Below are 23232 nucleotides of genomic sequence, written 5' to 3' on the forward strand. Positions count from 1 at the left end.
GCTCAATCAATCACACAGTGAATCTTTTCAGATGCAGAGCTCCTGTGCCATTCTGCATTATGGTTACTTTGCTGTATTTTGACATTTGAGGAGATTTAATTGCATTTGAGGATGCTCTTGGCCTAATCAGGACAGAGCAGCAGAGTTACACCCCTGCTGTGCTCAGCTGAGCCTCCTGGAAGGTTGAGGAGGAGGTTGTTTGCTGTCTTGTTACCCTATTTACATAATTCATTATCTCCTAACTACATCTAGGGCTACGCATAAATCATGTAGATGCAATATTTGGAAGAGTCTTTGTGTGTACATTTAATGTCTCAATCTAAACAAGTCTTTGTAAGTTTAGAATGGTCTCAGTGTGGAGGGTGTTGCCTTGTCTAATTTTTCCTGGCCTGTTCTCAGGAGTTTTTTCTTTACCTGCCATTGATATCTGTTGTAGTTTGCGAGAACTGCATTGGTATAGCAAGCATTTAAACCGGGATGGCATTCTGGGACTGTTAAAGGATGAGAGCTGTGGTAGTGTCAGATATTATTATAAAGCTGGCCATGAGTCTGGAGAGAAAACAAGAATAATTACAGAAACAGTTGAAGGGAGTTTCAGGTTGATTGCCCTCCTGCAAGAGCACAGTTGGTCTATAGCACTATTTATATGCTTGTCTTGGCCAAGTGCCTTATTTCCTGTTGAACGCATGGAATCATAAGTTTGGAGAGGACTTTATCTAGGGAATTTCTTGGGACAAATCCTGGGATATGTTGCTAACAGAGTAAATATTGTATTTAAATGTCCCTAGTGTCTGTGAAGGGAAATTTCCACGTTAATTGCTTTTGTCTCAGAGTAAAGATATCAGATACAGGTAGTGAGCAGAAATCTGGGATGTTTTCATGAGAAAGGCTACTCCCTTTTTGCCCCTCTTTAATTCTCTGCATCTCTGGCTCAGAAGCCCAGCAGTACAGGCTGTGTGACTCTCAGGCTCTTGGGATTGGGCTGTGTCCCCTGAGCCTGCATTGTTATTTTTTAGAGCAGTGTTAGATGTACCAGAACAGTGGGTGTATGTTTTTATTTTATTAAAAAAAATTTTTTTTGACACCAGGAATTGAACCCAAGAGAGCTTAACCACTCCATTCCTTTTTAAACTTATTTATTATTATTTTATGATTGGGTCTCACTAAGTTGCTCAGAGCCTTGCTAAATTGCTGAGGCTGGCTTAAAACCTGTGATCCTCCTGCTTTAGTCTCCCAAGCCGCTGGCATTACAGGCACGCACCACCAAGTCTGACTCCAGATGTGTTTTTAAATTCTTCTCAGACAAAGTACTTGGCAACCAACTCAGTTGAGCTGTGGAATTCTGGGCTTAGGTCTTAGGTGGGTCTGTATAGAAAGGCTGAGGTCTTAAAACATTGAGGAGACGAGCAGGATGTGATGGTGCATGCCTGTAAATTTAACTACTTGGGATGCTGAGGAAGGAAGGTTGAAGTTCTAGGCCAACCTTAGCAACTTAGCAAGAGCAAACCTTGTCTCAAAATAGAACATAAAAAGGATTGTGGGTAAAGTGCTTACCTAGCATTTGCAAGGCCCTGGGTTCAATACCCAGCTCTGAAGAAAAAAGAAAAAAGAGGAGAAACCAAAATGGAATTCAACTTCCAGCAGGTAGCCTGTTCTTCAGATGCAGATGCTCTTCTTTCAAGTCTCATTAGATTATTGGCAGAGGGAAAAGATAAAGTTTTGAATTTGAATAATAGGTTTAAACAATTGGAGGTCATCAATGTCATTGTTTTTACTCTGGAAGTCCAGTGATGACTTTGAATTGCTATTTATAGAAAATTGAATGTTATATCAGATAATAGACTCTTTTGAAAAAGCTGATCGAATAGATAACTTTCCCCAAATTACAAAAGTTGAAGCCAAGAGAGCTTAAGCACTGCGCCATATCTCCATCCCTTTTTAAGTTTTTATTTTTATTTATTTTTTTTTTTAAGACTGAGCCTCACTAAGTTGCCTAGAACCTTGCTAAATTGTGAGCCTGAGGCAGTAGAATCACAGGTTCTAAGGCAGCCTCAGCAATTTAGCAAAGCTCTAAGCAACTTAGTGAAACCCAGTGTAACTTTTGTAATTTACTTCTGAAGCATCTTGTCTCTATTGGACATCTAATTAAATATGAACCAGAAATAAATAATATATTTTATAGTATTTTTGTCATTTTTCTGGAGCAGTGTTTCTTAAACACAATTATTCACTGGGATAGTCTGCCTTTGTAACATGATGTTCTGATAATTCAGAATGAGAAATTGCTAGAGTAAGAACTTGGCAGAGATACAGCCAAGTTTTATAATGAATTTTAGACTTTTGTAATAAAAGGCTTGAACCCTGTGGCATTTTAGCTTCTGTTCGTTGGTTCATTTTTATATAATCTATTTGGTTTACCTTAAAAGGTAATTTTTGAGTTGATAAAACATTATTGAAATTTATATAAGGTTTACAGGATTCCAATGTTTAGGTGTTCTTCCAATACTACCTTTTCTGAGTATCCTTGGAGGAAACAGAATTGTGAATTTTGTATTTTTCTCTTACTTTTATGACTTTATCACATTTGTATCTCTAAATGATAAATTTGTATAAATTAATCATACCTATTTTTGGTGATTTGCTTTTTCACGCATACTGATTTCTATTTCTCCATTCATATTTTAGCTGTATGATACTCTATCTAATGCTGTATCAGCTATAGGATTGTTCTATTATTAATTATCCAGAATAACATGGAAAGAAAATTGTGATTATCATTTTTGCTATCACAAATCATTTTTTGTAAGTATTCTTTACACATCTGATATATACGTATATGGATTTCCCTAGGTTATATTCTTACAAATGACATTTTTTAGGTCATAGGTCATGCATATCTTCATCCTTATTAATTACACTAAATTTTTTTTTTCTCTTGAACTGGTTGTGACAATATACTCTATGGTCACCAGAGTATACATAACATTCTTGTTATTACTTGATATGGTTAGGCCAATACTTTGCAAATTTTATGTGCATGAAATATTTTATCACTATGTTCTAGTTTGTTTTTCCCCTAAGTACTAATAATATTTATCATGTGTCCATATGACTATTATTAGCCACTTGGGGATAGTTTTTTCCTCTGAAGTGCTTGTTCGAGTCATTTGCTGACTTTTCTATAGCACTGTTAGTTTTCGTGCAGTAGAATTGATCAGTCTTCACCTTTGTGGTTTGCACCTTTGGTGTCATCTTTCTTCTGAAGTCATAAGATGTTCCAAATTGCTTTTAAATCTTTCTAAAACATACATTTGACCTTTATATTTAAGTTTCACTCCCTTTGTTACTTTTTTCTTTGTTTTTCATATGAATAAACAAGTGTCTTAGTCTCTTATTTGTTGTGAAGAACAGTACTTTACCATTGATCTACAGAGCCACTAAAACTGTCATAAATTAAATCTCTATGTATATGAGTCAGCTCTGGTTTCTCTATTAGGCTCATTTGTCTTCCATGCTACTATTTAGTCTTAATTGTTATGGTCTTAAAATATTTCTAATATCTGCCATAATAACTGTTCTGTAATTCTTTGTAGTTGTCTTGGTTATTTTATGAACCTTTACCATTCTATTAATATTATAGACGTTTCTGAGTAGAATTATATTGAGAGTCTATAACAAAGTTGGAGAATTGGCATCTTGATATTGAATTTTCTTATCATAGATAAGAAATTGTATATATTTATCCAATTATTGGTGTCTTCTTTAATATCTTTATGTAATGGTTGATTTATTTATTTATTTATTCATTTATTTTGTGGTGCTAGGGATTGAACCCAGGACCTTGTATATACAAGTCAAGTACTCTGACTGAGCTATATCTTTCAGCCCTCTTTAGGTTTTATTTTGAGATGGTCTCACTACATTGCCCAGGCTGGCCTGAAACTTCTGATGCTCCTGCCTCAGCCTCACAGCTAGTTGGATCATAAGTGTGTGTTACAACACTCAGCCTATGTTACAGTTTTCTATATGAAGCACATCTCCTTAGACTGTTCCTTGTTTGATGCTCTTACAAAAGACATTATTTAAAAATTACATTTTCAACATTTTTATGCTACCTAATGTATAAAAATAAAATTCATTTTTACATTTTTTCATATTTAACCACATTGCTAAACTTTCTAGTTGTGACTCTTTCTATATAGAATCTTCTAGGTCTTCTACATATACAATAATATCATCTTCATCCACTTCTTCCTTTCTACCTTTGTATGTTTTGCTTATTTTTTCTGCCTTAGACTTCTGTCCTATAATACACGGTTGAAAAGAAATAGTGAAACAGGAATTTAGTAATTCCCCAGTCTTCAAGAGATTGTGTTATTACCAACTCAGTTGCACCATCATCGTACAACATGGCTTTTCACATACAAATCCTTTAAAATTTATTAGACTTATTTTATTTATGGACCAGTATGGAGACAAAAAAGCTAATAGGTCACCATGCTACTATCTAGTCTTAATATTTTAGAAGTTTCTAAATGGAATTATATTGAGAGTCTGCCACCCTTTTGTATATAATCAACATGTGTGAAAGCTTTATGTATTTTTTCATTGTGGGTTCAAATGATTGCATATGATATGTTAGCCATTGCCTAAATATTCTGTAGGGACCCTGAGGGACCCCAGTACCTTTCAAAGGCTCCTTGAGGTTCACATTGTTCTTATAATAATAATACCAAAATATTGTTTGCTTTTCCCTCTCATTCTCTTATGAGTATGTAGTAGAGTTTCCTAGAAACTACATTTTGCAACAAATTTAATACAGAAGCAGATAAAAAAATACAGCAGTCATCTGTTACACCAGATGTTAAACACATTTACAAAAATGGAAAACAAAGACCTTTCATCACTGAACTTTTTTGTTTTGGTTTTAGGTACTTTCCATCAAGTTATATAAACTTATATGCAATGGCCTTTTCATTTTCTGAAAAAAATTATTAAGAAATGAATATTTTAAATTCTTACCTTTCATTTCTTATGTAGAAAATATCAACAGAAATAACCCATATAGGCAAAACTGTTTCAGTATATTCAGTAATTGTTCAGTGTGAGGTAGAATGGGAGCTACAGGAGTAGAAAGGAGAAGACTGGGTCTGTGATCAGATTTGTCTGTGACATCATTCTGATGTTTTGTCATTACTGTTTCTCTTTTGGTGAACTCTTCAGTCTATTATCAGTTACTGAAAGACATATGTTAGAATTTCTGCGGTCAGGGTTGATTTGCTTATTTCTCCTTGCAATTCTGTTAGTTTTGCTCTCTCTATACTCAGGACTTCCTATTGGGTGCAAGTTGTTTAATAAGAGTGAAGCAGTGGTTTTTCTCTTAAAGTATCTTATGTCTAAAATTGTTGTAGCTACTCAGGCTTTCTTTGAGTTGTTAGCCTAATATATCTTTCTAAAGGTTTAGTTCATATTTCATATATGACTCATAAACAAAGTTGAAAGTTACTTAACTCATGTCAAAAATACAGTCACTGTCATGACATTTATTCTGTTATGCATTTTATTTCATCTTGTGTTTTTTTCAGTCTTTTCACACACACACACACACACACACACACACCCTCCACTATTTGATGTTATTTCTTTTCTTTTGGACCTCAATTCTCTGATCTATAATCACTTTTCCTTCTGAAAAGCCTTTATTAGAATATATTTCTTGAAGTACATGTGATGGTACATACACTTGTTTGGTTTTGCATGTTTGAAAGATCTTTTGTTCACTTTAATGCTTGAAAGATTTTTTAGGAATGTATTTCTGGATTAACAGTTATTTTTTTCCTAGTTCATTATAGTCATTATCTGACTTCAGCATCTGTGGTTGATTTCAGGGGATACCAGTCTGCGTCACCTTTTTATAAAATCTGTGTTTTCTCTCTGAGTGCTTTGAAGATCTTGTCTTTGTCTTAGTAAGATCTTAAAAACTATCTCTTGATAGTTGAGATGTGGTTTTCTTTTTAGTTGTTCTGCTTGTGATATGTTTGGAGTCCTGAACCTGTGGATTGGGCTTCTTACTAATCTGGAAAATCTGTAGCCTTTACCTGTTTTAATATAATAACCTCTAATTTATTTATTTATTTTTTACTTTTGCTCTTGATCTTCTACTGAAATGGGGTAAGCCTTCTCACTTTTTTAATCCTGCTTTTGTGTTCCTTCTTGTCCCGTTTTATTATATTCTGTATAATTAATTAGGTCTAACTTCACTTCACCAGTTCATCATTTTTTATTTGTAGTGTTTATAAACCTGTCCTTGGAGTTTAACTCTTTGGTGATACTCCTTATTTCTAGAAGTACCTTTTCTGCAGGTTGCTACTTAATGTGTCCTGGTGATGTGATGACACCCATTAATTCCTGTTTGTAGGTTAAATTATTTTTCATTTTCAGAACAAGGTAAACTGTTTAGTCAAGTTATTATCTACAACTAGCTTCTAATAGGACATTGATTTCTTTAAAATTAATTTCAGGCTATACACAAATTTTAAGAGAAGAATAAAAGTCTGACCAATAAAGAATAAAATATCAAGATACAGAGCCAAGCACAGGGAAGCTGAGGCAGGAGGACAGCTTGAGCCCTTGAATTCAGCAGGCAGCATAGGGAGACCTTGTCTCAAATCAAAGTAAAACAGAGAAACAGATACCAGTCTCTGGAAAAAGTAGGATGAAAATATAACAAGAAGGAAAGCAAATATTTCAAAATTTAACAGATTTCTGTGTACAGAAATCTGTGTGCCTGGTGCTGTGGTGGGGTGCTTTCCTTTTCCCAGAGCAGCAGATTATAACCCTTCTAAAAATAAAAATATTGGTACCTTATCCCTATAGCTTACATTTATCCAGAATAATCATAAGCATATGAATAACAAAAATTGAATATTTCTGCACAAATAATGGTTTTTAAGCAACAGAATTTATGACACTTGTTATGCTTAATTAAAATACTATGTAAATATTTGAAAACATTCAAATGTTTATTATGTATAAAATAATATTCTAAGCAGTTCAGTACTATGTCACTTGATCCTTATGACATCTACATCACCTAGGTACTCTTATTGTTTTCAGTTTCCAGATGAGGAAACAGTCACCTATTCAAGTTAGTAGGTGGCATGATTTGAAGCCTCATAGGCCCTCTCAAGGCTTCTATCAACCATTATGTTAAACTGCTTCTTTGCCTCTTACAAAACAGTATAGAGAATTAAATTATGACTTATAATTGCAAAATCAACTTTTTTCACAATGCCTGTCATACACCCTATCAATGGAATATATGATGAAGACAAAATGAAAATTCAAGGCAGGTTCAGTGGCACATGCCTATTGTAGAACGTCTTGATTCTGTTATATTCTCTAACAGTGTTGCTTTTGTTTTGGTTTGTTTCAACATGCAGTTAGACTGAACTCAAACTTCCTCCCTCTCTCCCATAGTGGAATGGCAGATGAAACCTCTGATCAGATCTTATCGCCTAAGCTGGGCCATAGAGCTCTGCTTTGGATATGTATACCAGAAATAAGCCAGTATTTTTGTGCAGATTTTGGAACACTCTTCTGTGTCTCTTTGTTTTATGAAACCCTGCCCCCTCCCATGCTCGACTTTATAGCTATCAAAGTTGCTCTGGATTCTTTGAATTGGTCAAGATAGTAAAACTGGGAGTTTCTATCAGAGGTTTTATACACAAACACACACACACACACACACACACACACACACACACACACACACGGTGGAGCTGACTGTGACCTCTCCTCAGATGAAAAGTCATAAAAAACCAGGAAACTTTAAACCATTAGAATTGTTAAGCTAATTTGTTAAATATAATTGTTAAACTATTATTTAGTTTTTATTTAGAAACATAGATTCGTTAAACTTTATACATAAATAACTATTTCTTTTATTAAGTTAGGAAATAAGGTAATTTTTGGTGGGATGCTCACTAATAATCAGACTTTTGAGAAGGTTGGCAAGTAAGGCTGAGCCGTTATAGGTAAATTCGGCAGGCACTACTCAAATCAGAATGGATACAAGCCATTATAGAAAATTGTTTTTGGCCAAGGAAATGGCAATATCTCTGAATTTATAGTGCCCTTCAGACATATTGGTTCAATATCTCCTACATTTATTTGAAAAAACTATGAAATCCCTCTCACATCCACGTTGGTATCAAAAATTGTTCATTGTAAATTTTCAATACTTACACTAATTTCAAAAATTTTATCTCTGTTGACAGTTTCATATAAAATGTTTAAAATAAAACAGTTTTAAATATGTCCAATGAAATATCAATATAAAAGTCATGTATTATTCAACATCACACATTTAAAAAATATATCAATTAGCTTATCCTTTACAACTTGGAATTTTATTGTTTTTCCACTTAAACTAATATTTCTATTCATTTGGTTCATAGAATCTTATTCTAATTTTATACAGTTTTGTTGGCCATTGTATATATCATATTTCTTTACAATAAAAATCTGCAAATAAATGGTATGATTTTTAAATTTCTCCTAGTCTTGTGCTCTAAATACTAAAATTTCTTCTTTGTTAGTTGTCAATATTAACACATTTTTCAAAACAGAATTAATAAATTTTTATAATGTTATTGTATTTTTTAATACCTGTATTTTATTTATTTATTTGTATGTGATGCTGAGGATTAAACCCTGTGCCTCTCATGTGCTAGACCAGTGCTCTACCACTGAGCCACAACCCCAGCCCAGTTTTAATATTTTAAAAATGTATCAAGGCAGCATAGTGTAATTGTTAAAAATCTGACTCTGGAACCTGAATAAATGGGCTCCAATCCCAATTGAAACTGTAGTTGTTCTAGAGCTTTTAAGTACCTTATCTATAAAATAAAGATTAAAAATGCTATTATAACCTAAAAGGAATATTATGAGGAACAAATGAGTCAATATATGTAAAGCACTTGGAATACTTGCTAGGCCATAATAATATCATAAAAGTGTTTGCTTGATTGTCTTATTAAATAATTATTAAAAATGAAAACTAAAATGTCACTGAATTGTATCTCTTGGGCTGGGGTTGTGGCTCAGCAGTAGAGTGCTCACCTAACACATGTGAGGCCTTGGGTTGGAGCCTCAGCACCACATAAAAATAAATAAAATAAAGGAATTGTGTCCAAATACAACTGAAAAATAAATATTAAAAGAAGAAATGTATCTCTTCATGAGGTGAATATATAATTTAAAACAATTAGTTCATGTATGAAATGATGGACAATATTTGTTGCTAGAATGAATCTGGGTTCCATCATGATTGTCCCATTTTTTCATCTATATTTTGATAATGAGAAACCTTTTTATAGAGACAAGTAGATGACAATGTAAAAACCAATTCTTTGAATTCCTTTTGGATTATGTGCCAAAAACCACTTTCTGATATATTCTAGGTATCATTTTTAATGATATTTCAGTGCACGGCTTCATTAGATTCTGCTTCAGTTTTATTGAAAGTATTAAATTGGAAATCACCTCAGTTGGAAAATGATTTTTGTCCATTCTTTATGGTCACTTTCTTTTGTGAAAACAATACAAGCATTTCTAATTATCACTTTTTGGGTGCTCTGAGAGGACTTACCATGTGTGACAGTAGGCTGTTGTAAAACAAGATAAGGAATTTATTTAAAAAAAGAGGGAGTAAGAGCTAATATGAAAGGAAGGGTTGAGAAGGAGAACCAAGAAGTGGTATGTAGATGGCACTCTGTCCAAAATAAATCCATTTTGAAAAGTCTCTGTGCACCCCTAGTGCATCTCTCTCTCAAGCCCACATGCCAGCAAGGATCAGAACACAAAGGTATTTTATACATAGAGGATCTGGTAAAGGGAAAAAGGATGGCCCCAAATTAACAGTCATGGCTTTGGGGCCATCCTTTCCCCCTTGCCATCTGAACTGGTAGACCCCTTTTTCTATAAAATAGATTTGTGTTCTGATCTTTGTTGGCATGTGGGCTTGGGAGAGAGCCAGTCAGTTGTGGTTATTAAACTAGCTCCCAGGTCCATGGGGTGTCCCACATACTTTTTTGGGGTAGTCTATGGAAAGATGTTTTAATAGTATTATAAAGACATTTTCTATTTTCACTGTTTCGATAATTTGCTCAGAGTCCAATAGCATAGCAATGGTGGGTAAAACTGGCCCTTATTGTGAATCATTGTGGCAGCACTAATTGTACAAGTAGTTGTTGTATATACAGATACTCACAAGTGGATTTTTAAAACAAACTTTTTCCTTCCTTCCTTCCTTCCTTCCTTCCTTCCTTCCTTCCTTCCTTCCTTCCTTCCTTCCTTCCTTTACTGGGGATTGAATCCAAGGGTGTTTTGAGCTATATCCAACATTTATTTTTGGTGTTGTTGTTTTGAAACAGGGAGTCGCTAATTACTGAGGATCTTTCTAAGTTGCTGAGGCTAGCCTTGAAATTGCAATCTTCCTATCTCAGCCTCCTTAGTAGTTGGGATTACAAGTCATTGCACCTGGTGAGAATATCCTTAATGAATCAGTAAGAATTATGATTTTTTATTAAATACCAACAAGTAAGTTGAGATGTTTTCAACATTCTACGTGGTGAAGTGAGTGAAGTACGTACAAAGAACTTGTCTTGAGGAAGAGCTCTCGAGTGACTGAGTTGCAGCTGAGCTGGCTGTATTGTTCTGTATTTTTTAAAAATTAAACATCACTTTTGATTGAAAGATTCACTCAACTACTTTCCTAGTTTTGTGTGACTACAAGAGAATATAAATACCACTCCTGGTGATTTATAAAAATAGAAATGAATTTTCTCAGTGGGATGGACACTGGAAAGTTCATCATCAAGATGCCAATAGGTTAGAGACTCCTTTTAGTCAGCTTTTTCACTGCTGTGACCAAAAGACCTGACAAGAACAATTAGAGGAGGGAAAGTTTAATTTGGAGCTCCAGTTTCAGAGGTCTCAGTCCTTCATCAACTGGCTCTGTTCTGCAGGGCCTGCAATGAGGCAGAACATCGTGACAGAAGGGTGTGGTGGAGGAAAGCTCAGGACATGTTGACCAGGTGGCAGACAGAGCTCTGCTCATCAAGGACAAAATACAAACCCCAAAGGCATTCCCCACTCCCTACCTGCTGACCGTTACCATCCAGTTAATCCCTATCAGGGGATTAAATCACTGATTTAGGTTAGGACTCTCATAACCCGATGATTTCACCTCTACACCTTCTTGCATGGTCTCACACAGGAGCTTTTGGGGAACACCTCACATCTGCCTCATAACAGGACTAGTCTCTCTCTGCTTCCAAGATAGTGCCTTGAACACTGTGTCCACCTTGGAGGAGGAAGGATTCGTTTGGGTCCACAGTTTCAGGTGTTTCAGTCTGTGGTCACTGGTCTTTGTTGATTTTGATCTGTGTTGAGGCAGAACAGCATGGCAGGAAGGACAAAGCAGAGCACAGCTGCCCATCTCATGGTGGCTAGGAAATAGAGAATGATCGAGGAACCAGGGACAAGATATACCCCTCAAGGACATGCCCCCAGTGATTTACCTCCTCCAACGATGCCACACCTTCTAAAGTTTCTGCTGCCTTCCAGTAGTGCCACCAGCTGGGGACCAAGCCTATAACACAAGAGCCCTTGGAGGACATTTCAGATTTAAACTCCAACAGTTTCTCCAGAAAACTGAACTGAGATATCATCTCCATCTCCATCTCCTATGTAGAGAGATTTATTTTAAGGAATTGGCTCATGTAATTGTGGAGGCTAGCAAGTCTCAAATCTGCAGGGCAGACAGGCTAGAAATGCAAGCAATGTTGTGGTCCTGAGTCTAAATGCTGATAAGATAGGCAAAATTTCTGTGTTGTAGTCAGGAGACAGAATTCCTTCTTAAAATTTCTTCTTCTTTCTTCCTCGGGAGTCTTTTTCTTTTAAGGCCTTCAATTGGTTGGATTAGACCCACCCACATTATTAAGGGTGATCTGCTTCACTCAAAGTTAAAAAAATCTTAAAAAAAGTTAAAACACTTTAAAAATGCTTTCAAAGCATCCCATACATTGGTGTTTGAATACATAATTGAACACCATAACCTAGCTAAGGAAAAATAAAATTAGCCTTCACAATGGGTAAAAATTTATTTAGTGTTGAAGATGGACCAGTGGATTCTACATTGCAGTTAAGCTTTTAAGAGACTATCATGTGCACCAGCAACCCTCTTGGAAGCTTCCAGACCTTCAGCCTGGGATCCAGGCTGCATCATGGGTCCCTCTTGTTCTAAGGCTTCCAACTTTTTGGACTGAGTAATTACTGGTTTCCCAAGGTCTCCGGCCTGTGAAACTATTTTGGGATGACTCAGCCTCTGATTGTGTAAGCCAATGTAATAAAGTCTCATCTTATAGTAATATAATATAATACAGTTAAGCTATATATGTGTCTATATACATATGGATAGTCTGTAAATGTATGTATGTAAATGTGTATGTATATATACATACATACATACATATGTATACATACATATATATGTGTATACATACTGTTGGTTCTAGTCTTCTGGAGAATCCTAACACAACAATTATCTAGAAAGTTATTAACATAGCCTATCCAACTACGTCTAAGCAAAGGTAGATTTTCTTCATATACTTCAAGTAAAACAACATATAGGAATAGATTAAGTGTGGAAAGAAATAGGATAATTTGATTTCTATTCTATTAAGCCACATATCTAAAGAGATTTGCAATTTTTTTTTAAAATTCTGTTTTTTTCACTAAATTATTTTGGTTTTAGGAAATCTAGATTTTTAAATGCAATGCTTATTAATAGGCAATTGAATTATTATTTTAATGAATCAATAAATTAAAAATCTTTTCCCCTCTTTTAGTTATAACATATTTTAAAATTATTTTCCTTAGTGTCATTTTTAAATGTAAAGAGATATTTAGCATGATTGTTTTTTGAAATTTTTTTTAGGTTTATAAATTTTACTTATTCATATTATTGATATTTATTAATTAATTAATTGCATATTATTGGGGTTTGGTGTGATATTTCTGTATATGCAAACAGTGTGCACTGATCAAATCTAAACACCTGACCCATTATTCCTGCATCCTTTCCAATTGCTGGTATCACTATTCTGTTTTCAGGTTGAATATTTTTAGTTTCCACATATGAGAGAGAACACGGAATACTTGTCTTTCTTGTGTCTATCTTATTTTAGTTAACGTAATGTTCTTTGGTTCCATCAATTTTGCTGAAAATGACAGAAACCATATTATACTTTATGGCTGAGTTATACTCTATTGTGTAATCTTACCACTTTTTTCTTATCCATTCATCTGAAGATGGGCACCTAGGCTGATTTCCTATCCTAGCTGTTGTGACTGATGTTGCAATAAATATGGACATGCAAATATCTCTTTTGATAGGCTGATTTCATTTCAAAATTGGAATTATGGATCACATAATAGTTCTTTTTTTTTACTTTTTAGAAGAACCTTCCTATAATTATGACTGTATTAATTTACTTTCTCATCAATATATGTCCATATACTTGTCAACATTATTTTTTTTTTGTTTTGGTTTTGGTTTTTGAAAATAGCCGTTCTGTCTGGGGTAAGAGTGTATCTTGTTTTCTTGAATTGCAGTTTCCTAATTCCTAATGATTTTGAGATTTTTTTTGTATATTTGTTGACTATTTCTTCTTTTGAGAAGTCTCTTTTAAGATACTTTGCCCATTTTTAATTGCATTACTTTTTTGCCCTTTTATTTTTTTGGTTGTTGAGTTCCTTGCATATTCTGTCACATGAGTAGCTCATAGATATTTTCTCCCATTTTGTGAGTAGTTTGTTTCCTTAGCTGTGCAGAAGGTTTTTTGTTTTGTTTTGTTTTGTTTTGTTTGTTTGTTTGATGGAATCCAATCTGTCAAGTTTTGCTTTTGTTTCCTGTGCTTTGGGGTCCAATCCAGAAAATCTTGGCCTGTACCAATGTCTTGAAGTTTTCTCTTAGTGGTTTTAGAGTCTCAGATCATAGGTCTTTGATCCGTCTTCAGTTGATTTTTGTACAACATTGAGAGAGGAGTCAAGTTCTAGTCTTCTGCACACAATATCTAGCATTCCCAGCATCATTTATTGTTTTCTCCAGTGTAAGTTTTGGCACCTTTGTTGAATATCAGTTGGCTGAGGTTGTGGTTTTACTTCTGAAATCTCCATTCTGTTACATTTGTCTGTGTGTCTGTTTTACGCCATGCTGTTTTGGTTACCATGGCTATGTAGTATGCTGTGAAATCAGGTATTTGTTATACAAATCAGGTATTTGTTATACAACTAGCTTTGCTCTTTTTGTTTCAAGATTGCTTTAGCTCTTGTGGTTCTTTTGGACTTTCTGTGAAGAATGCCATTGATATTTTGTTGCAGATTGCATTGAATCTGTAGATGGTTTGGGGCAGCATAAACATTTAACAATATTGATTTTTCTAATCCACAAACCTGAGAAGGTCTTTCCATATTTTTGTGTTCAATTTTTTTTTTTAGTGTTTTGTACCTTTCACATCCTTAGTTAAGTTCATTCCTGAGCTATTTCTTCATTTATTGTAGCTATTGTAAGTGGATTGCTTTAATGAGCACAGTTGATTGATTATTGCTGCTTTAGTAAACAGGAGGTGATAGGCTAGGAAAATAATTAGTTCTTACTAAGACAGCACATGTTGAGGTTAAAAGTTTTCCTAAACTTTTATGAAGTAGAGTTTTGGTAGTGTTTTCACCTGATGTAACATGATGGTATGAAATGAAGGAGCTGGTTAATTTGGGGGATTTTCTACATGGGATTTGTTGGAGGGGAAGTTAGTCATATGTTGGAGAACAGTGTCTTCCAGACATGAGATGCTGATGTAGAGCATTTTGCCCAGCACTAGAGGAATTTCAGCAGCAAGTATGACAGGGTTTAGCAGCATCAGCACAGGATACCATGGCTCTTCACTCCCCTTGTTTCATCCTGCCTTGGGGCTCCATATCTCTGAACATCTCCCATATCTGCTCCAGCTGTTCAGTCCTCCCCCTTCATAATGGCAGGATTAGCAATGCAGAGCTGTTTGCAGTTTGAGTTAAACAAATGACACCAATATCCTGGTTCAATGTCTTTTAATTTTGGGTTTTGAAACTTGGAGGATAAGGTACATAGTATCTGTATGTTTAAGAGGAAAGGAGAGCACAGCACTAATGCATAATTTGAACCTATAGAGATTGTTTTAATTTAATAAATAAGTCCTTTTACTCTCCAAGTCATCCTATAAAACTAGTTCCTGAATAAATCCTTTCCCTTCTTACTTGTTAAAAATACTTTTATGTTTCCTCCCTTAAAAATGTTCTAAGAGTTCAGGTAGATTGTACCAAGGACATTTGAGGTCCAGATCAATGACAAATACTGTGCATTTCTGCCATTTGTTTCCTCTGCCACATGGTCCCTGAGATCCCTGAAATAGGAACAGGGTTCCAACAAATGCAGAGAAAGCAGCCAGCAGACTAATTGGCAGGCAGCGGGGAGCAGGAGCAGCCACAGTGACTACAAGGGATCCGCTGTGTCCTCACAAGCCTGAAGATTTTCTGCAGACCCCTGCAAGGTGGTGCAGGCCAGGTTGGTGGAGCTCAGTCAGAAAACAGTGAGCACTGTGGCAGCTGCTGACTTTTCAGTGGAAATTAGGAAAATGAATGAGAGAACAGAAACAGATGCTAAATTCTGTTTGAGTAGGGATAGAGACCTGTTATACCAGCAAGTATGACAGGGTTTAGCAGCATCAGCACAGGATACCATGGCTCTTCACTCCCCTTGTTTCAAGGCTTTTTTGCCCTCATGCTGTGGATTGGCTCTTAGCATTCTTTCCTTGTTGTCTGCAATGCTGATGAGACTTGTGTTCTACAATAGGAAAGTACTCCAAGCTTGCCAGAGTACTTTACCTACATTCTGTCATTAAACACCTATAACAACCTCAAGGAAATTGGTGAGTGGAAAGCATATGACTGAAATGATTAAAAAACTTTTGAAAAATAAACAATTATAAAAATATCATTAAGAAATGCTCCTGGGCACAGTGGTACATATCTATAATCCCAGCAACTTGGAAGGCTGAGGTAGGAGGATCACGAGTTCAAGGACAGCCTCAGCAACTTAGCAAGACCCTGCCTCAACTTAACAAAACAACAACAGGAAAAAGACTGGGGATGTAGCTCAGTGGTAAAGCACCCCTGAATTCAATTCCCAGTGCAAAGAGAGAGGGAGAGAGAGAGAGAGAAAGAAAGAGAGAGAGAGAGAGAGAGAGAGAGAGAGTCAAATTACTCCAGGTGTGAGAGCACACACCTGTAATCTCAGCTCTGGAGGCTGAGGCAGGAGGACTGCAAGATTGAGACCAGGTTGGATAATTAGTGAGACCTTGTCCTAAAACAAATAAAAAGGGCTGGGGATGTAGCTCAGTGATAGTGCACCTCTGAATACAATCCATGGAACCACCCATACTACCCTCCCAAAATTCTAAGCACATTTTGGAGAGAAAATGTTTATCTGAAAAAGTGTTTTCCATCTGTGATTGGCTTTATTACTATTTGATATCTAGTTCCTACAGAGAAAAGCAAGGCTAAGAAACTCAGGAAAAGGGGAATTTTCTTTGATTTCCAGTTCTTTTGAAAATCTATGAATTTTTTATTCAAAAATTTTTCATCTAAATATACTTGTATTTTGAAAAGTGAAACATGAAAATGTATCATTTGGTTCTTATTTGTATTTAACAAGGAAACATTCTCTGTTTTTTTTTCCTTTTCACTCTCCTGCCTACATTGTTTTTTTTTTTTTTTGGTTTTGTTTTTTTGTTGTTTTCTGAAAACTTTGGGTTTTGCACTAAAGCTCATTTACGTGTATTACTTAATTGAATATATACACAGTACTGTAAGGTTGCTATTAGTGTTTTTACTCTTCCCATTTTACATAAGATAAACTGAGGCTTTGAGGATGAATACCATTACCTCAAGGTCACACCTGATAACATCAGTATTTGAATTCTAGTACTCTGATCACATGGCCCATGTTCTTAAAACTACTGTACAAAATTGTTTCCTAATCTGAAACTTTTCTTCAAATATTGAAATTTGCATTTTATGTGTGTTATAGATGGAATAGAAACTTTTTATTTTCTAATGGTGCAAAAAGAAACAGAAATGACATTTATCCTGCAACCTGTACACGTGGAAAAATGAGAATTCATACCCCATTTGAATCAAATGTATGATACATCAAGATCATTGTACTGTCATGAGAAACTAATAAAGAAAAATAAAAAGAAATGACATTTAAAGACTGCATTTTCCTCATATCGCCTTTTGACACTTGTTCAATATTCTTCTTGATGCTTCTTCCCTAGTTGTAGAACTAGTCTGAAAGGGCTATGCTCTTGGCAAAACAATACTCTCTTCTATTCCTGTGTTTACAAGAAAAATCCCTTCACTTTCTTGGGGAAAAATGGAGTAAAATTTTGTTGGGACTTGGCTCTTGGTGTGAGATGCAGATGTTAATTGCAGAAATCCAGAGTTTGAGATCTCTGTTATTGCAGAGGCTCTGTCTTCTGTTATGTGTCTCCTGAGAATAGGTTTTAGTCTAAGGGCTCAGAAGAGCACAATCCAGGTTTATATTTGGACTTGTTGGTATATTTTTGACATGGAAACTACCTTGTCTTTAGAATGTTCCTAATAAACCCAAGTTTTCCAAAGGGCCTGCCAGTATGGGTCTATTAGAGACCTGCATGGAAATGACCTGCGTGGAAATGTTTTGTGTAGGTCTGTCCAGAAGTGAGCCTCATGGGTTAGATTCTTCTAAATTAGGAGACCTTCACCTGGGGTCCATAGGCTTTAGTGAGTCCCCCCACAACTGTGAGGAACATTTGTTTTTGTTTTTACTTTTTTTTTTTTCCAGAAGGGATTCAGTGTTTAAGACCTGTCTTTAGGTGATCTGTATAGTGGCGTTCAACCAAATTGTTCCTGTGATTTTTACTACTTGTTTTAACTATATTTTTCTTTGTTTACTTGGATGATTCTCTGTTTATATGGATTATTGAATTGAATATATATATTATTTCTCTGTTCATATGCATTATTTAATAATGTATGTTAAGTTTTTGGTTGCTTTTATAATTTCAATTTCTTCTCCTTAGCTGTATTTATTCATTTACTCATTTACTTATTAAGTTGGTATTATTCTGGGCACAGTCCTAAACAGGCCATGTCTCCTCAGAGTAAATCAGATCACCTCATTATACACTCATTATTCGATCCAGTGCCTTCTCATTTAACTGTCATCACATTTTGTAATTATGTATTGTGTGTTGTCTCCTCAGGAGAATGTCAGGGCTTGTGTGGGTTTTCCTGCCTAATGGATCCCACAGTGCTGGCTGGGCACACTTCCTGGCATGTGAGAGTATCATGGGCAGTATTCGTTGAATGAATACATGTCTCCTTAGAGGGCCAAGTGTCTCAAAAGGGGCTCATTTCACATGCCTTGTGAACAACTAATCGCTGGAGGAGTTTGAGTGTTCGACTTGGTTTTGAATGCTAAGGGGTAGAATCAGGAGGTAGTGTGTCATCCCCAACCTCGATGACCTTGTTTGTAGCACAGCAGGGTTGAGCAGACTAGATTGGAAGCCTTGATTGTAAGTGCTGTGGAACATCAAAACCAGAGAGAGGGAGTGGGCAGCAACCAGGAAAAGCCTCATAGAGAAGAGATGGGGGAGGACTTGAGGAAGGAGAATGGAAGAGAGAACATGTCAGAGCCAACTGGAAGGAGTTTTCCTAAGGGAGAAAGGGAAATGCTGGGGGTCATTGGAGCCCTCTGAACATTGTGGCCTTTTGGCAAGGCTGTTTGGAGCTGGAGAGCAGAGGAGGGTAAGAGGATGGGGTGGAGGTTTGCAGAGCATGGGAATGAGTGTGAGTCAAGGTAAGATTTGGAAATAAGTTGTGCTTAGCCAAGCAATCCCTTTTCTAGAAAGAAATGTAGAATACATTTAGCCCGGCTGCTTCCATGACTTGGGGACAAATGGAGACCACAGTGATGACAGCTGTGACAGGAGCTGGTTCAAGGAAGGGACATGATGATGCCTACTGTGGGGGCTTGGGTGGGCTGCTGATCTAGAGGGTCCAGTACCATGACTGTAAAACTGAGAGGGTCTCAGTGTATTCCCAAGCCACTGCTCAGCATCCACCAAGTCAAAAGGAACAAATCTGCAGGGAGTTACTCATCTACTAGTCATTGTTTGCCATGAGGTCTGACAGTCCCATAGGACCCAAGGTTTCCAGGCTGAACTAGTTTTCTTCTTTAAGCTTTGAAACTGTCACCTTCTGCCATCACCAAAATCCCATGTTTCTCACTTGTAATGAAGCACATTTTCCCACTGGGTGCTTTCCATCCTCTCTTTTCTTTGCCAGCTCTCCTCCCCTTGCCAGCTGTTTCTTAAGTCTTGATGTTACCTTACTCCTTCTCCTAAACCCTCGCAAATCCATCAGCACTGACAATGAAATGTTGTCATAGAAACAGCAGCACAGAAACCAAGTTTTACTAAAAAGTACTCATGTCGTCAATAAAATTAACAGGAAACAGGGAACTGATTCTAGCTCTTCAGTATTAAAATAATTGTATCTACAAATGTCTGTTCCCAGGTGCTGAAGACTGTTGGAGTCAGTGTTCCAGATGAAAGCATCTGCAGCAAGCCCTGTTAGAATATTTCCATAATCACCTCTTCACATTGCCACATTTCAGCAAAAAAGCCAAAATGTAGATAGAAGTAATTACCTCCCAGCCCTGATGAGAATGGTGCTACCTCATTAGTATTGTGGTTCATTTAAAAGCGAAGATATACTTTCAATTAGTTTAGATCAGAGATGAAATTGAGTACAGTAGTTGGGCCAAAGGAAAATGCAGTTCTTCTGTCTAAACACACAGAGATAGTGATGAGGATCCCATTGTTTTTGCTCTTATCTTTGTCTTTGATTCTTTGCTGCTAAAACACTTGCCCTTTGGGAATGCACACGTCCTCTAAACCTTTCCCTTCTTTGATGACCCTGGTAAGAATTCAGCCTCTCCTCGATGCTTTACCTGACTATTTCAGTGCATCTTTCTCTGAACTGTGGTGGCATTGTTGTTTAGAAACCATATATTGATTTAATATGTGTCATGACAAAAATTTGTTTCCCTGTGAACCAATGTGCTATACCCACTAACACCCTTAGTAGATTTATTTTATTTCCAGTAAGCATTTTCTGGAGGAATCCATGCTGATGGGGTAAGAAATAAATTAGAATTATAGTATTGATTGATTGTATTGGGGTTTGAACCAGGGTCTTGCAAAGGCTAAGCAAAAGCTCTACTGCCGACCCACATCCCTAACTCCTTCAATTTTATTTTGAGACATGGTTTTGTTCAGTTGCCCAGGCTGACCTTCAACTTGGAATATTCCTGCCTCAGCCCCTTGGGTGGCTGGGATTATATGTGTGCACCATTTATAGTTTATACAATTGTGCTTTTTTGTTTCCAGCCCAAAGCAAAGGTTTCTTGGGGATTACAAAGCTTCAATAATGTAAGAAATAAAACACATGATTTGGGGGTTCAACATGCATATCCTGAAGGTATCTCTAGAGTAGACTAGATCTATAGTAGGGGATGAAAAATGATTTTCTATTCTTTATAATTCATCGTGGAGCAGACTTATTTAACAAAAGGCAGATTAACAAGAGAAAAACAAACAGAAGTTGGATAATATGTATATATAGGAAATACCCTGAGAAATGAGTGAATCTCAAAAAGGTGACTTTGAATTCAGGCTTAAATCCCCACAGTCCATTGAATCAAGAAGTGTGTGGGAAAGCCAGATAATGAACACAGGGTCAGGAAAAGCCAGTTAACAAGGGTTAAGGATTATCATTGCAGATGCAAGTGAGTGCTTTCTCCTTCAATAAGAGTCTAGTGATTTAATCTTCCTCTGTTGGGAGCCAGCGACCGCACCCTGAATATGGCGCTGGTCTCTGCTTCCACTTCGTTAAGCGGTTAGAGTTGTTAGAAGTAAACAACTCCTTGTAAGGCTGTGGGGCTGGGCTCTGGCCTGCTTCCGCTGCACTGTGCCTATTAGACTTTTCCACGTGGTGCTAGTTCATTGGCGGGGCTGGGTACTTAAGCTAGGGCAGACCGACCGCTCGCTCTCTTGTTCCTGTTTTCTCATCATGCTTCAAGGGTCCTGAATAAACTGCTGAAAGAAGAATCCTGTGTCATGTTTCCCTTGCTGGCGAGGGGTCGCGACAGTTGGTGGCCCGAGCGGGGAAGAATATTCCTCGAACCCAGGATCCAGAACTTTCAGCAGTCAGGGTGGTGCACCGGTAAGTTCCCAGGTAAGTGGGAATCTGCAAGTAAATAGCGGGGCGCTCCTCTGTAAATAAAGAGAGAGCGGGGAAAATAATAAGAACAGGACGCGCCACTGTAGATAAAGAGAGAGCCGGGTTTTTTGTACTTTCACTTTCTTTATAGCTTTGAAAACATTATGGGCGCTACCTCTTAAAGCCCAATTTTGTTGGCCCTGGATGGGCTGCTACGTTCAAAAGGACTTAAGGTAAAGCAGAGCACTTTGCAGATGTTTTTAAGAGAAGCTGATATAGCGGCTCCTTGGTTTGCTTTTTCAGGGAGTCTTACGATTCCCAGCTGGGACAAATTAGGGAGAGATCTGGATTTCGCTTATGAGCAAGGTACTTTAGAGGATGGCATTATACCACTTTGGAAATTGGTTAGAGGATGTATAGCAGACGGTAAATGCCAGGAGGCTGTGGGTGAGGGTCAGGCCGTTCTTAAACAACTACATGAGGAAAAATCTGAGGGGTCACATAGCGAAGTGGCAGAGAGTATTAAGAGTAAGAGTAGTGAAAAGGCAAAAGAGCCTGAAAATAAAAATAGGAGAAGGCTCTATCCAGTCTTGACCGAACTAAAAACACCCAAGGACACAAGTGGCTCAGAGAGTTCTGAGGACCTGGACATATTGTTACAGCAACTACGTAAGATAAAAATGAAAAGGAAAAAAAGGGAGACACAAAGCATGAAAGCCTACCGTGAGAAGGGGGATAAATCTAATTTTGATAAATCTAATTCTGAAGAGGAGGTTGAGAATTTAGAAGAAGATGCAGTGCCTGTTGCACCGCCCCCATATGTGAGGGGAGTCCAAAGCTCCAGGAGAACTTTTCATACACAAGTTTGGAGAACAGTTAATACAGACATGGGACTAGCATACCCGGTTTTTCAGGATGCTAATAGGGGAAGATACCATGAGCCTTTAAATTTTAAAATAATTAAAACCTTGGCAGAATTCGTTCGCACTTATGGTATAGATGCTGCTTTCACTCTTACTCAGGTAGAGGGGCTTACCAGATTTTGCATGACCCCCTCAGATTGGGCTAGTCTGGTGCGTGCTTGTGTTTCCCCAGGCAAATATTTGGACTGGAGAGCATTTATGCTAGAGGACGCGGTAGAGCAGGCTGCCCAAAATCATGCAGCGGGACGCCCCGCCTGGGATAAAGATATGCTTTTGGGGCAGGGCAGGTTTGCCAATCAACAAACGGGATATCCTCCTGAAGTATATGAACAGATTAATAACATTTGTATCCATGCATGGAAGTCACTCCCAAATAGAGGAGAAGTGTCTGGCAATCTGACTAAAATTATACAGGGCCCTACAGAACCTTTCTCAGACTTTGTTGCTAGGATGGTGGATGCTGCGGGAAAAATCTTTGGTGATCCTGATAGAGCCATGCCTTTGATTAAGCAACTTGTTTTTGAGCAATGTACTAAATAATGTAAGCAGCTGTTACTCCCTATGTTGGAGGCAGCTTACACTGATTTAGTACATTTACTACAATCAAAGGGCTTGCTTGTTTCACCTAATAAAGTACAGACAGGAGACTCTGTTGATTGTCTTGGTGCTAGTATCTCTTGTGAAACTATTAGGTAACTCTTAGGACTGATAATTTACATACGTTAAATGATTTTCAAAAATTATTGGGTGACATAAATTGGATTAGGGGCTACTTGCATATTCCCAATGTTGAATTAAAACCCTTGTATGAAATTCTTAAAGGTGATTCAGATCTTACTTCCCCTTGACATCTTACTGAGGAAGCCAGGTCAGTGTTGCT

General features: G+C 36.9%; 1 long non-coding RNA gene across 1 annotated transcript in view; it reads left to right on the forward strand.

Moving 5' to 3' along the window:
- The window catches only part of LOC144364884 (uncharacterized), a 50186-nt gene that overhangs the window by 23871 nt on the left and 3083 nt on the right, over window positions 1-23232 (forward strand). The window contains exon 3 of the long non-coding RNA XR_013422997.1: window positions 21290-21444. This is a non-coding gene — a long non-coding RNA (uncharacterized LOC144364884). The remainder of the gene's footprint in view (window positions 1-21289; window positions 21445-23232) is intronic.

This window comes from Ictidomys tridecemlineatus, chromosome 6 (assembly GCF_052094955.1).
Source record: "Ictidomys tridecemlineatus isolate mIctTri1 chromosome 6, mIctTri1.hap1, whole genome shotgun sequence".
Lineage (NCBI taxonomy): Eukaryota > Metazoa > Chordata > Mammalia > Rodentia > Sciuridae > Ictidomys > Ictidomys tridecemlineatus.